General features: G+C 49.9%; 1 protein-coding gene across 1 annotated transcript in view; it reads right to left on the bottom strand.

Annotated features, from left to right (window-relative positions):
- GNG7 (G protein subunit gamma 7) overlaps window positions 1-14,320 on the bottom strand; it is a 45,625-nt gene that overhangs the window by 27,310 nt on the left and 3,995 nt on the right. Inside the window, exon 2 of the mRNA XM_066566508.1 lies at window positions 2,961-3,027. The gene's annotated coding sequence lies outside the window, so the exon portion shown is untranslated. The remainder of the gene's footprint in view (window positions 1-2,960; window positions 3,028-14,320) is intronic.

Here is a 14,320-nt window from a genome sequence, read left to right as displayed (position 1 = left end):
GGCCAGGATCCAAAGGGGATCTCTTCTATCACTGCCAACTTCCCAAAACCAGCAGGAATTTTAAAATCCACACCAAGAACATCCCAAAAACGGCAGGAATTTTAAAATCCACACCAACATCTCAAAAATGGGAGGAATTTTGAAATGCACACCAAGAACATCTCAAAAATGGGAGGAATTTTGAAATGCACACCAAGAACTGCGGGGAAGGGGAAGAGGAGGTGAAAGAGGATCCGGCTGAGGGGAATTCCTGACACTGTAAATAGCAGAGGGATGCTGAGGTTTGGGATTCCTGGAGTGCTGCTGGAAAAGCCAGCAGGAATTTGCTCTGCAGAGCAGCTGAAGGCTGCAGAGTTATTCCATAGCTTGCTCCAACAATTTGGGGATTTCTCCAGTAAAATATTAAGTATCAAGTTGGTTAAAATCCCTAAAAACACCCCACAAAAAGAATCCTGATGGACCAAACACTCCCCAGGGTGGAGATATTCCCATTTTTCCTTCCAGCTGGGAAAAGTTCAGCACAGAAAACAGGGAAAGGAGGAAAATATCCACAGGAAGGATTTGGAGGCAAGGTTTGGGTTTAAATGTGGCTGTTTCACCTCAGAGCAACTTCTGAGGTTGTTTCAATGTGGTTTGTGTTACACAAGTGGCCTCAATCTTCCAGGATCAGCAATTTTATACAGGCAATTAGTGAAAAAATTAAATGTCTTAATGACCCCTGGGAAATGGGATCCATCAGTGATTCCTGAGCCAGGGCAGCTCCATTTCTTTCTGCAGGATATAAATCCCCCAAAAAAGGGGGATTTGTGTTACTTCAGGAATGGGGGGAGAACTCAGAGCATGAAAAGCTGCTCCTAAAAATCAGAAAGGTGTGGGAGAGTCTTAATGGCACCACAAAGAGATTAAAAAAAGGGGGGGAAATCAGGAGCATGGGATCATTCTCCTCCCAAGGTTTAACAACCATTTCCATGAGGAAATTCCTGCTGCTGTCCCACCCTGGGGCTGCTCCCTCCTGTCCTGTGTCCCCTGGGACCCTCCTGGCTGTCCCCTCCTCTTGGGGACTTGTGGACATTGGGAATGTCCCCCTGGTCCTGCTTTGCTCCAGGCTGAGCCCCTTCCCATCTCCCTCAGGAATTCTCCAGCCTCTTCCCATTTCCCTCAGGGATTCTCCATCCCTTTCCCATCTCCCTCAGGAATTCTCCATCCCTTTCCCATCTCCCTCAGGGATTCTCCAGCCCCTTCCCATCTCCCTCAGGAATTCTCCAGCCCCTTCCCATCTCCCTCAGGAATTCTCCAGCCCCTTCCCATCTCCCTCAGGAATTCTCCAGCCCCTTCCCATCTCCTCAGGAATTCTCCAGCCCCTTCCCATCTCCCTCAGGGATTCTCCAGCCCCTTCCCATTTCCCTCAGGAATTCTCCATCCCTTTCCCATCTCCCTCAGGAATTCTCCAGCCTCTTCCCATCTCCTCAGGAATTCTCCAGCTCCTGCCCAGCTCCCTCAGGGATTCTCCAGCCTCTTCCCATCTCCTCAGGAATTCTCCATCCCTTTCCCATCTCCCTCAGGAATTCTCCAGCCCCTTCCCTGCCCTGGCTCCAACCCCTGGGTGTCTCTCTGGATGCTCAGCTCACTCCCAGCATTAAATCCCCTCCATGCAGCAGCACCACAAGTTCAATTCTGCCCCTTTTGTGCACCATAAATATCCCCAGATCCAGGTCCAGAGCCAGACTTGTCACATCCCTAAAAATATCCCCCTATAAATAGCAAATTATCCAACAATGGCACCAGGGCAACCACCCCAAAACATCCAGGGCAGAGCTTCAAATCCTCCTCAGGTCCCTCCTCAGCACCCAGGGCTGGAGAAATGAAATTCCCCCTTCCACATTTCCATAAAAAATTGTGAACAAAGATTTGCTCTGAGCTGGAGCACGAATATTTCCCATAAGAAATTACAGCAAGAAAAACCTCCCTCAGTTTTCCTCTTTTTTTTTTTCTCTGTTTTGCTCCTGGTTTGGATGAAATCTCTGACTCCCAGTGAGGCTCTCAGGGACCCCACATCTGTCCCCTCCTGAAGGACACCCCAAGTGCACAAATCAGGGCAAAAGGGACAGGGAAGGGACATTTTGGGGTTTTTTTTAGGAAAGTGAGGCAAGAGGAAGCTCTGCCAGGGATGGAGGGAAAGGAGCAGCGGTCACATGAGGATGTCCAGCCCCCAGAGCAGCTGCTAATGAGTGTCTCAGTTAATTACTCGGCTCCCTGGGATGAGGAGCTCGGGGCTGGCAGCTCATCCACGGCTCCACTGCCAGGGACACAGTGCCCTCTCTTGGAGACTCCAAACCCAGCCTAAAGCCGGGGCTGAGGACAAAAACCCGCTGGAATCTCCTAAAAAAATTATTTCTGCTCAAGAACCAACTGTGGCCTGGCTGGGCACTGCTTGGAGGAACGGGGGAACACCTCTGGAGCTGCTCCTGAGGCAGGTCAGTGACTCATGACCGTGATGAACCTTTGGATCTTCTTATCAAAACCCAGAGATCTTTTTTAAAATTTAGAATTTTTAAAGATGGAGAATATTGAACCACCTAAAGAGTGGTGGTGTCACAGAGGGGTCTGGGATGGAAGGGAGCTGCAGGATCAGCCAGTTCCAGGAAAAAGAATGGAATTGTTTCATGAAGAATCATTGCAGCCAGAGGCAGCAGCTCCACACCAGATTTCTGTGTGTCCCCAGGGCCTGGCCACCACCTCTCAGAGGAGGGACAGCCCCCAGTGCCCACCTGGCACAGGTGACCATGGACAGTGTGGCTGCCCCATGCCAAGGCTGGATGGGGCTTGGAGCACCCTGGGATGGTGGAAAGGAAGGGACTGGATGGGCTTTAGGATCCTTCCCACCCGAATTCCAGGTGGGAAATGCCCTGATCTGGGGCTCAGGAGGTGTTTGGGTGTCTGTGGGTGCTGCTGGCACCTACCTGGGCAGGTGTCCCCAGCTCCTCTGGCACACAGGGCACTCGCTGCAGGGGGGAAAGGACAAATCTCCTAAAATAAAATAAAATAAAAGAGAGAATCTTCAGCAATTGAAAGGATCCTGCAGGGAATTCCAGCTCCTCTCAATACCAGGTTTGAGCCCAACAGCTGAAGCACCTCACACCTTTTCCCCCACCTCCATCATCCCATTTTTTCCCTGTGTTTTCCCTGGTTTTTCCCTGCTGGAACCCAGCCCATTCCTGAACTATTTAAAGCACCTCACACCTTTTCCCCCATTTCCAGCAGCCCATTTTTTCCCCATGTTTTCCCTGTTTTCTGCCTGCTGGAATCCAGCCCACTCCAAATGGATTTAAATCCACCCAGCCACACGAGGAGTGTGTCCTTTGGGGTGGTTTATTTACATTTCAATATGTTCAGGACCTGCCTTGGAGATTTTTTTGGAGGGGGGATGAAATCCTAAAAGTCCTCACAGGAGAGGATGATGCAGGTGGCACTTGAGGCTTTCTCCATGCTCATCCATGGAATAAAAAACCCCAATTTCTACCAACTTAGACCTGGCTTTGAACACATTGATTCCAACAGAGAAATTTTTGGTGGGGGGGAAACCTGGCAGCTCCCAGGCTGTGCAATTCCATATCTGAGTCTGAAGATGGCTCCATCAGAACGAGGGATGCCATCCATCCATCCCTCTGTCCATCCATCCATGGATCCATCCATCCATCCATCCCTCTGTCCATCCATCCATCACCCATCCATGGATCTATCCATCCACAATCCATCCATCCATCCATGGATCCATCCATGGATCCATCCATCCATCCATCCATCCATCCATCCATCCATCCATCCATCCATCCATCCATCCATCCATCCATCCCTGTGTCCATCCCTCCCTCTATCCATCCATGGATCCATCCATCCATCCATCCATCCATCCATCCCTGTGTCCATCCCTCCCTCTATCCATCCATGGATCCATCCATCCATCCATCCCTGTGTCCATCCCTCCCTCTATCCATCCATCATCCATCCATGGATCCATCCATCCATCCATCCATGGATCCATGCATCAATCCCTCCATCAGTCATCCCTTCATCCATCTCTCCATCATCCATCCCTCCATCCATCCTTCCCTTCCTCCATCAGTCCATCCCTCCATCATCCCTCCATCCCTCCCTCCATCCATCCATCCATCCATCCATCCATCCATCCATCCGTCCGTCCATCCATCCCTCCATCCATCCCTCCATCCATCCCCATGTCCGTCCATCCATCCATCCCTCCCTCCGTCCATCCATCCCTCCATCCCTCCATCCATCCCCATGTCCGTCCATCCATCCATCCCCATGTCCGTCCATCCCATCCCTCCCCACAATTCCCATTCCCTCCCACAGCCACAGGGGATTTGTCCCCTGTGAAGGAAGCCGCTCCATCCATGACACTCCTGAGGCTGGCACAGGGGAGTTTCAACAAAAGAAACCAGGGAAAAATAACCTGAGCGCCTCATGGAAGTGAGAGACAAGGAGAGTGACAAAGATTTAAGGAAAGAAAGGGAAGAGGAAGGCAGAGCTGCAGCATTTCATCTTCTGTTCCTCCCCACAACGAGCCAATTAAAAAGCCCACACACTAAATTAATTCCAGTTCCAGGGGAGCTGGAAATACAGAGCCACTATTTAGGTTAGGGAAAATTGCTGCATTCTGTTCCTTTGTCAGGTGGCAGAGAATGACATCTGCAAAAGGAAAAAAAAAAAAAAAGAAAAGAAAAAAAACCCAGAATTTGAGCCCCAGCACAGCAGAGGCAAAGGAAAAGGAGGGAATTGAGGGAAGGGTTTGAGGATCTGAGGAGCCTCATCCCCATGGGCAGGGCACAGAGCTGTGCAGAGATCCCCCTGTTCTCCCCACATCCCGGCTGCCTCCCAGCTCTCACACCTCACCAGTTCCTGGTTTTGTTTGGAACAAGTGCCCAGGATGTGGTCACAGAGCTCTGCTTCCCTAAAACCCTTCCCAATGTTTAATTTATCCCTCTGATAAAACCCAGCCCTGCCAACGTCACCGGCTCCAGGGTAAATATCCCAGCCAGGTTTGTGGGGACTCTGGGATTTCATTCCTCAGCAGAGAATCAATCCCTCTGTTTTGAGCAGAGAAACCCCCAGTTCATGCTGGAATTGTAAGGGAACAAAACCCCACAGGGAGCAGAGAATACAAATTATTATCCCAGCTTTTTTCCAAGGATGACAAAAGCCAAGCAGGGGAGCAGGGCTGGAGCTGCAGGAGGCCTCAGGGCAGCGCCAGGCTCAGCTCTCCAGAGGGAACTGCTCCCTGTGTAATCATTAACAGCCAAAGCCAGCCCAGATAAAAGCCAGGGAGCAGCACCTGCAGCAGGGATGCACTGGGAGCCAAGGATGTCCCAGGCACCAGGAAGCTCAGGATGTTTGTCTGCTCCTGTTGTGGCTCTGCCCTGGGGGCAGCGGGGAACAGCAGCAATGACAATTGGGAAAACCCATCCATTTGTCTGGGAACTGGGGAAACCCATCCATTTGTTTGGGAACTGGAGAAACCCATTCATTAGTTTGGGAATTGGGAAAATCCATCTGTTTGTTTGGAAATTGGGGAAACCCATCCATTTGTCTGGGAACTGGGAAAACTCATTAATTTGTTTGGAAACTAGGAAAACCCATAAATTTGTTTAGGAATTGGGAAAACTCATCAATTTGTTTGGGAATTGGGAAAAACCACCCATTTGTTTGGGGACTGGGGAAACCCATCCATTTGTCTGGGAACTGGGGAAACTCATAAATTTGTTTGGGAACTGGGGAAACTCATAAATTTGTTTGGGAATTGGGGAAACTGGTGCCAGGCCCTGGACCCAGCTGGCAGCAGGAGCTCTGTGCCAGGGATGCCCCTGCAGAGCCCTGTGGTGCCACCAGGACCTGCTGGGGACAAGGACAAATCCCCCAGGACATGGCACAGGGAGGGGCAGAGCTGGCCCCACACACACACACACAGAGAAATAATTCAGGAAAACCAGTTGGGATTACAGGAAACCCAGTGGGAGTTCAGGGGACTTTGAGGGAGCCTTTTCCTGCCTGCTCTGAGCTCCCAAACCTCGGGATTTACACCAAAACCCCTCAGGGCTGCTCTGACAGGATCACGGACGTGGGACTGGGAGAAAAATCCTATTTAGGATCCTCAGATCCTAAACAGGATTTAGGAAGAGTCTCAGGATGGTTTGGGTGGGAAGGGACCTCAAAACCCAGCCCATTCCAAGGGCAGGGACACCTCCCACTATCCCAGGTTGCTCCAGCCTGGCCTTGGACAATCCCAAGGATCCAAAGCTGCTCTGGGAATCCCATCCTGTTCCCTCAGCACCTTCACAGGGAGGAATTCCTTCCCAAACCCCCTCCTGGAGCTGGCAAAGCTGGAAAATCCGTGTCCCTGAGGATGGACCAGCTCAGGAGGTTGGAGGGAAGCTCCTCCCAGCCCTGGAGCACCGAGTGTGGGTCCCATCCCTCAGAGCAGGAAATGTCCCAGGATCCTGGCAGGAATGGGCTCCCAGCTCTCCTTGGGTCATCCTCACTCCCAGCTCCACCAACAAAGCTTCAAAGAGCAAAAAATCCTTTGAATTCCACAAAATCCTGCTCCAAACGAGATCCCTGTCAGCCAGGAAGGCAAACTGGGAGTATTTATAGCCCTGGATTAGGGCAGGATCTGCTGGGAATCCAGGGAATGGAGCAAATTCCCATTCCTGGAGAGGTGACAGAGGTGACAGATTCATGAGCTCTCACTTCCCAATCCAGTTTTTGTTTTGTTTTTTTTTTTTCCCAGCACATTTATACAGAGTTTCTGCACCTTTATCCAGCTCTTCTCCTGGAATTCTTTGTCATTCCCATTCCCTTGGGGCTGGTGGGAAGGCACACAGGCATTAGGGACAGGTATTTATTAAATCCTGGAATTGCTCCTCCACTTCCTACTCCACAACATTTAAACCAGGATCATGGTGTTATCCTGGAAGGAATGCATGAGGAGCACTGCCAGCCCTCAGCATCCCTGATTTTATTTCAACAAAACCTGGCAAAAATGTTTTTTTTTTTTCCTTGGATAATCCCACTGAACTTTGAGATCTGGAAAAATGCAGAAATAACAAATTTTACAAGTCCTGGAATTTACAACCACCCCAGAGCACGGAGGAGAAAAAAAAAATATTCCTGCTTGGATAAAACCTAGGAGAACATTCAGGAAAATATAGATGTGGAGAAAAGCTTTTCCAATCTGTTCTGGAATGAAATGGAAGGTGGCCAGGCCTACCCCTCTTCCCACCCAGCCATTCTGCTTTATTTTCATCAGCAGCCCCAAAGCCCATCCATGGGCAGCAGCACTTGGATCAGCTCGACACAATCAGTCCCAGCAGGAACCCAAACCCACAATTACAGCAGCCTGCACATGGCAAACACCAGGGAGGGAGGGTTTATTTATGCAGGGGACAGGAGTTTCGAGGATGAGATGAATAAATCAGGGGAAAAACGGTGAATCAAATGGATTGGGGGGAGTTTGGGGAAGAAAAGCAGCTGCAGCAGAGGCTCTGTGGATCCTGAAATTGCAGGGAAAATGGAGGATTTGTACCTGGAATGCCTCGGGAGTGCTGGAATTCGGGGGAGCGGCGCAGCCCCCCTGCCTTGGCTGTGAACCCATTTCCTACCCAGCTTTGTTCAGCCTCCCATAAAAACTTCCTGCCCCTGCACCGACCTCCCCTGAGAGCTTTTCCTGAGCCTGGAGCCATCCCCACCCTCCCTCTGAGAATCCCTCTGGAATCCCAGCCAGTTTTGCCCAAAATTTACCTCCAAAGCACCAAATTTTAGCCAAACCACCTCTCCCCAAAAGCAGCTTGGGACTCTCCCAAGTTTTCCAAACCGCTGGAAAACGTGGATCTGATTGATTTTTTTTTTTCTCCCCTCACCAGGGATGCACACAATGCATCTCCTCTGGTGGTTGACAACCCCTCTTCTATTTCAGGAATGCTCATCTGCAGGTGGAATTGGATTTCTGTTCCCATGACTGACAACACAACTCCATCCTGGCCTATGGCAGCTGCTGCTATTTTCAGCAGCTCTGCCTCTCTCCAGTATTATTCCAAAGGTGAGAACTATTTCCAGAGAACACCAGAACAGCGTTTTTCACACCTTAAAAGAAAAAAAAAAAATTGGGGGGGGAAAAAAAAAAATCACAGAATTTTTAAAAGTTTTGCCACAGGGCAAAACTCTCCGCAGCAAAGAGCATTAATGAGCTGGTGGAGTGGCTGGGAGTGTTAAAATGGAATTAAAGTCCCTGTTGGAATGGGGAAAATAGTCTTAAATTGGGCTGCCACAAAGATATTCCTCACCAGCAGGCAGGGAAACGCTGATTCCCTCTGTCCTGGCAAAGCAGGAATGGGAATTGTCCCCAGGAACTGCCATAAATCAAAAACCAGCAAAATGGGATGGAACTCTGAGCTGGTTTCATGGGTATCCCCAAAAATGATGGATGTGGGGGGTGGAATTTGGGTTTGCACCACAACCAGGAGCTGCTCAATCCAGTGTGAGAGTCTGGAGCCTCTGGAAAGGCTCAGATTGTTGGGAAGAAAGGCTGAGGGTGGGATAATGAGGCAGGGAATGTTAACGAGCTAATTAGCAATCAGAGAGAGAGAGAGAGAGAGAGAGAGGGAGGAGAGCTGGGATCAGGGGCTGACCCGCTCTGGGTGCCTCATCCCAGCCCATCCTGGCACTCCCAGGTGTGGGAATCGTGGCAGCTCCACTCCCCCCCTCTGCAATTCCCAAAAATCCCTTCCCAGTTCAGCCACTGCACCCAGCAACACCAGGAAAAATTCCAAAAATCCGTTCCCAGCTCAACCACCAGGGTAAATTCCCAAAAATCCATTCCCAGTTCAGCCACTGCACCCAACACCACCAGGAAAAATTCCCAAAAATCCATTCCCAGTTCAGCCACTGCACCCAACACCATCAGGAAAAATTCCAAAAATCCATTCCCAGTTCAGCCACTGCACCCAACACCATCAGGAAAAATTCCAAAAATCCATTCCCAGTTCAGCCACTGCACCCAGCAACACCAGGAAAAATTCCCAAAAATCCATTCCCAGTTCAGCCACTGTGCCCTCCCAACACCACCAGGATAAATTCCCAAAAATCCATCCCCAGCTCAGCCAGCAGGATGAATTCCCTGGAGCCAGCCCTTGTTTTCCATCCCTCTGCAATTCCCAAAAATCCCTTCCCAGCTCAGCCACTGCACCCAACACCACCAGGATCAATTCCCAAAATCCATCCCCAGCTCAGCCACCAGGACGAATTCCCTGGGCCAGCCCTCCCTTGTGTCCCCAGGGCTGCAGGGACAGAATTGCTCCCCTGGAGCTGCTGGCCCAGAGTTGTTGGTGCTGCCCTGTGATTAATCCCTGGCAGCCACCCAGAGCCATCCCAGAGCCAATTCCATGCAGGTGGAATTCTGGATTTCAGCTCTGGCAGAAATGCTGTGGGCAATGCCAGCCCTAGCAAGGGCAGGTGCTGCTTGGCACAGGTCAGGATTAAAGCTCTGGGAGTGCTGGGAAAGGCATTTGAATTGCAAATCCCCCAAAATGCTGGGATTTTGCTGCCTTTCCCAGATCTGTGTTTGCAGCACTGACAGCATGGGATGGGCTGTGGAGTCCCCAAACTGGGATCCAAAGGAGGAATTTCACTGGGAAAAAGCTCTGGGATCATCACTGTACCCCATGCACACCTTGTCACCAGCCCAGAGCTCCGAGTGCCACCGCCAGGGACACCTGGGACACCTCCAGGGACACCTGGGACACCTCCAGGGACACCTGGGACACCTCCAGGGATTGGTGACCCCAAACCTCCCTGGGCAGTTCCAAGGCCTGGCCACCATTTCCATGAGGAAATTCCTGCTGCTGTCCCACCCTGGGGCTGCTCCCTCCTGTCCTGTGTCCCCTGGGACCCTCCTGGCTGTCCCCTCCTCTTGGGGACTTGTGGACATTGGGAATGTCCCCCTGGTCCTGCTTTGCTCCAGGCTGAGCCCCTTCCCATCTCCTCAGGAATTCTCCAGCCCCTTCCCATCTCCTCAGGAATTCTCCAGCCCCTTCCCATCTCCCTCAGGAATTCTCCATCCCTTTCCCATTTCCCTCAGGGATTCTCCAGCCCCTTCCCATCTCCCTCAGGGATTCACCAGCCCCTTCCCAGCTCCTTTTTTCCAGGAGAGAGGAATTCACTCAGAGGAGCAGGGAATGCTCAGCTCAGGGATGCTGGAGCACCAGGAGCCAGCTCAGCTCAGTGAAACAGGATAAACTTGGGAGAGATGAAGACGTATCTGTGATCACACTGCTGCCTGTGCCAGAATGTCTGCTGGGAATGCCTGGATCGTGGATTTGTTTCCCAAAAAAAAAAAAAAAAACAGCGTGGCTGCACAGCTCCACACACAGCCCTGGTCTGGAAAATCATGGAATGGTTTGGGTTGGAAATGCCAATAAATCCCAGTGCCACCATGGCAGGGACACCTTCTCCTGTTCCCAACCTGGCCTGGGACAACTCCAGGGAACACCTGGCATTTGGAGGGAAAGAAGAACTGGATTTAAACTGGAAGGAAAAGCACTGGAAGAAGCCAGATGATCCTAAAAAAGCCAATGGATCAGGATTCCATACCCCAAACAATGGGAATGCCAAGGTTTAATTGGGATTGGTGCAATTAAATCTGCCTGACACTTGCAGAATTCCGTGGATTCTCCCACAGAACTCATGGAGCACAGGAAAAATTATTTCCAATCTTCACCTAGGAGTAAGGATCTCCTTGGAAATGCTGGGAGATCCTGGAAATGCAGCACCTGGAGCTCCCTGCTCACCCCCCTGGATCCTGAACCACCCACAATGCTGAGACCCCAGCCAGGGACACAATTCCCGGGATGGAAACACAACCAGCAGCTCTCAGCCTCACCAAAAGGTCTTGATTTAAATAAAAAAATAGGAAATAAAGAGTCCCTCAGGCCTTGCTCCTCTCCCTGATAGAAAAGTTTGATGAGATTCCCAATCTTTGGTTGGGAATTGCAGCACAAGCGCTCGGAGGAGCAGCCAGGCCACGTCAGGATTTATGGAGCATAAACACCGAGCCCTTGCCAGCAAGAAAAAAAAAGAGAAATAACTCAGAGTGGAGGAAATGAGCAAAAAAAAAAAAACCACAAAAAACCTCCCAAAAGCAGCTCCTGCAGCACATCCAGAGAAATCTTCCCTCTGCAGCTCCCCAGCTCAGGGGGAGTTTTGGAGGGGTTAAACCACCCCAGAAATGTTTAAATCTTGGGTGTTTTTCTAACAGCAGATGAGGCAGAAACGGACAAAATGCCTCCAGGGCTGAAAAACAAAAAAAAAAACCCAACTTTTCCAAACTATTCTATAGATTTAAAAATAGATTTCTTTTGTATTTCCAGAGGGGACAAGTTGGGAATAAAACAAAGAAGCTTTTTTGGGGGGTGTTAGCAGAGTGTCCATCCCTGGTTGTCACCTCCCTGCTGGCACCTGAGAGGGAGCTGCAGGTGCCCCGAGGGGGAATTTCCTTCCCTCTGGAATCAGGGCCCGTTTTCCTGCTCCTCCATTCCCATTAGGAGCAAGATTATTTTTCCAAACAACTCTGTTTTCTCCAATATGAAAATAAAGCAGGAGCTGCTGAGGTTTCCTGGCTTTTGCAGCTTCTGAAAAGTCAGCAAAAATCCGTTTTTAAGTGGAAATTCGGGAATGTTTTCAGCTGTACAGACCCAACCCAGGCTGAAGTACTTTAAAACTCCTTCTTGTCTGTCAGGAGGGGGAAAAACACAGGATAAATGATGAAAAAGCACAACCCTTAACTAAATTTCCTGTTTTGTGTCTCGGCGTTAACAGCGTGCCTGAATTTCCTTTTTTTTTTTTAATTTCTTTTTTTTTTTGCCCTTAACGTCACAGCCAATCCCTACCCACCCATTCCACAAAAACCTAACCCTGAACTGCTGGGGATTCCAACCCTGCTGCAATGGGAACCATCAGCTGAATCCAGAGCAAAAAATTTCCAGGAAAAATCCAGCTTAAAACAAAGATGAACCCTCCCTCTGAGCGAGAATTCACCAAATTCAACACATTCATTTATCCCCCTGACCCCTTCTGGTTGGGGTTTTGTGGTTTTTTTTAATTAATCAGTGGCTGCTCAGGTATTTTGAAAGAGGAAAAAGATATTTTGGACCAGGATTGTGCAAGACACAACATTTCAGAAGCGATTTTTGGGGGGGAAGATTGAAACTCGGGCGAGTTTCACTTTCAGAAACTCCAAATGTCACCGAGGTTTGGGGCACAACGGCTCCTTTGTCCCCTGGCTTCTCATCCAGGCCTTTTTTGGCACCAGCAAACAGCAGCAGATGATAACAGGGGGGACCAAAGGCAAGGCCTGGGCTCTGCCAGTTCTCTGAATCCCAGCAATTAATTGTCAAGTACAAATTAAGTGGGTAAATCTCAGACTAATTAATATTTAAGACAAAGCTCTCTCTCTCTCTCCCAGCTTTGTTTTCTTTATTTTCTTTTTTTTTTTTCCTGAATGTGACAATGGGCAGGCAGGGAATTGGATTTATTGGGTTTAGTTCTGTTCCCTTCCCAGTTTGTGGAAAAATCAGAGGAGATAAAGCAAAAAAAAAAAAATCACCTGGCAACAGGTGAGGAGGACAGAGACACCCTGAGCAGAGAGCTCAGGGATGGGAAATCCAAAATCCAGCTCTACACAGGGGCTGAACCACTGCAGGAATTCCGGGATTTTGGAATCAGAGGTTTTCACCACTGCAGGAATTCCAGGATTTTGGAATTTGAGGTTTTCACCACTTCAAGAATTCCAGGATTATGGAATTCAAGTTTTCCACCACTGCAGGAATTCCAGGGTTTTGGAATCAGAGGTTTCCACCACTTCAGGAATTCCAGGATTTTGGAACAATCAGAGTTTTCCACCACTGCAGGAATTCCAGGATATTGGAATTCAAGGTTTTCACCACTGCAGGAATTCCAGGATTTTGGAATCAGAGGTTTCCACCACTGCAGGAATTCCAGGATTTTGAAACAACCAGTGTTTTCCACCACTGCAGGAATTCCAGGATATTGGAATCAGAGTTTTCCACCACTGCAGGAATTCCAGGATTTTGGAATCAGAGGTTTCCAATACTGCAGGAATTCCAGGATTTTGGAATTCGAGTTTTCCACCACTGCAGGAATTCCAGGAAATTGGAATCAGAGGTTTTCACCACTGCAGGAATTCCAGGATTTTGGAATCAGAGGTTTCCACCACTGCAGGAATTCCAGGATTTTGGAACAATCAGAGGTTTCCACCTCAAAGCTCCACCATGAGGTCTTTACATCGAGGCCAGGTTGGAATTCTGGGGCTTGGAGCAGCCTGGGGCAGTGGAAGATGTCCCTGCCAAGGTCCCTCCAACCCAAACCATTCCAGGATTTCTGGTGACCTCAGCTCCTCTGATTTCTCACAAAAATGAGGAAAGCACCACTGGATCTACAACCTCAAGCAGGCCCCTCACTAATCTCACACCAGCACAGACAGCACACTCCATAAATCCCTTTTTTTTCCCCTCTCATTCTCTTTTTCCAAGCACAAAAATCCCCAAACAGTCACGAAATTCCCTCCTGCTTTTCCAGGTTTTTGGGTCACCCCCTTTTTCCCAGCCCTCTGCCACCTCTGCTGCTCCCCACAGCCTCTGGAAACTCTTCCAGAGCTGCCCTGGGGGTTACAAATCCAACCAAACCCCTCCCTATTCCCACCCTGAGCTCAGTTTTAGGGCTGAAAAGGCAAGAAAATGAATTTTTAAAGTGGCAGCTCCTCCCCAGGGTGCCCAACCAGCTTCTCCCACCACTGGACAGGTGAGCACCTGGAGCCTCCAGGAGGCAGAGAGGTCCCAGGGTGACGAATGCGGAGCTGGAGCTCGTCCAGCCCTGGCTCCTAACGGGGCAGGGACAGCCACGGTCCCCACCAGGGAGGAGAGTGCCACCAAATCGGGAAAGTGCCACCAAATCACATCAGGAGAGTGCCACCAAATCGGGAAAGTGCCACCAAATCACATCAGGAGAGTGCCACCAAATCGGGAAAGTGCCACCAAATCGGGAAAGTGCCACCGAATCACATCAGGAGAGTGCCACCAAATCGGGAAAGTGCCACCAAATCACATCAGGAAAGTGCCACCAAATCGGGAAAGTGCCACCAAATCGGGAAAGTGCCACCAAATCACATCAGGAGAGTGCCACCAAATCGGGAAAGTGCCACCAAATCACATCAGGAAAGTGCCACCAAATCAGGAGA

The sequence above is a fragment of the Molothrus aeneus genome, chromosome 27, assembly GCF_037042795.1.
Source record: "Molothrus aeneus isolate 106 chromosome 27, BPBGC_Maene_1.0, whole genome shotgun sequence".
Classification (NCBI taxonomy): Eukaryota; Metazoa; Chordata; class Aves; order Passeriformes; family Icteridae; genus Molothrus; species Molothrus aeneus.
Note: the sequence above shows the minus strand (reverse complement) of the source record. Positions and strands in the feature narration are given on the sequence as shown.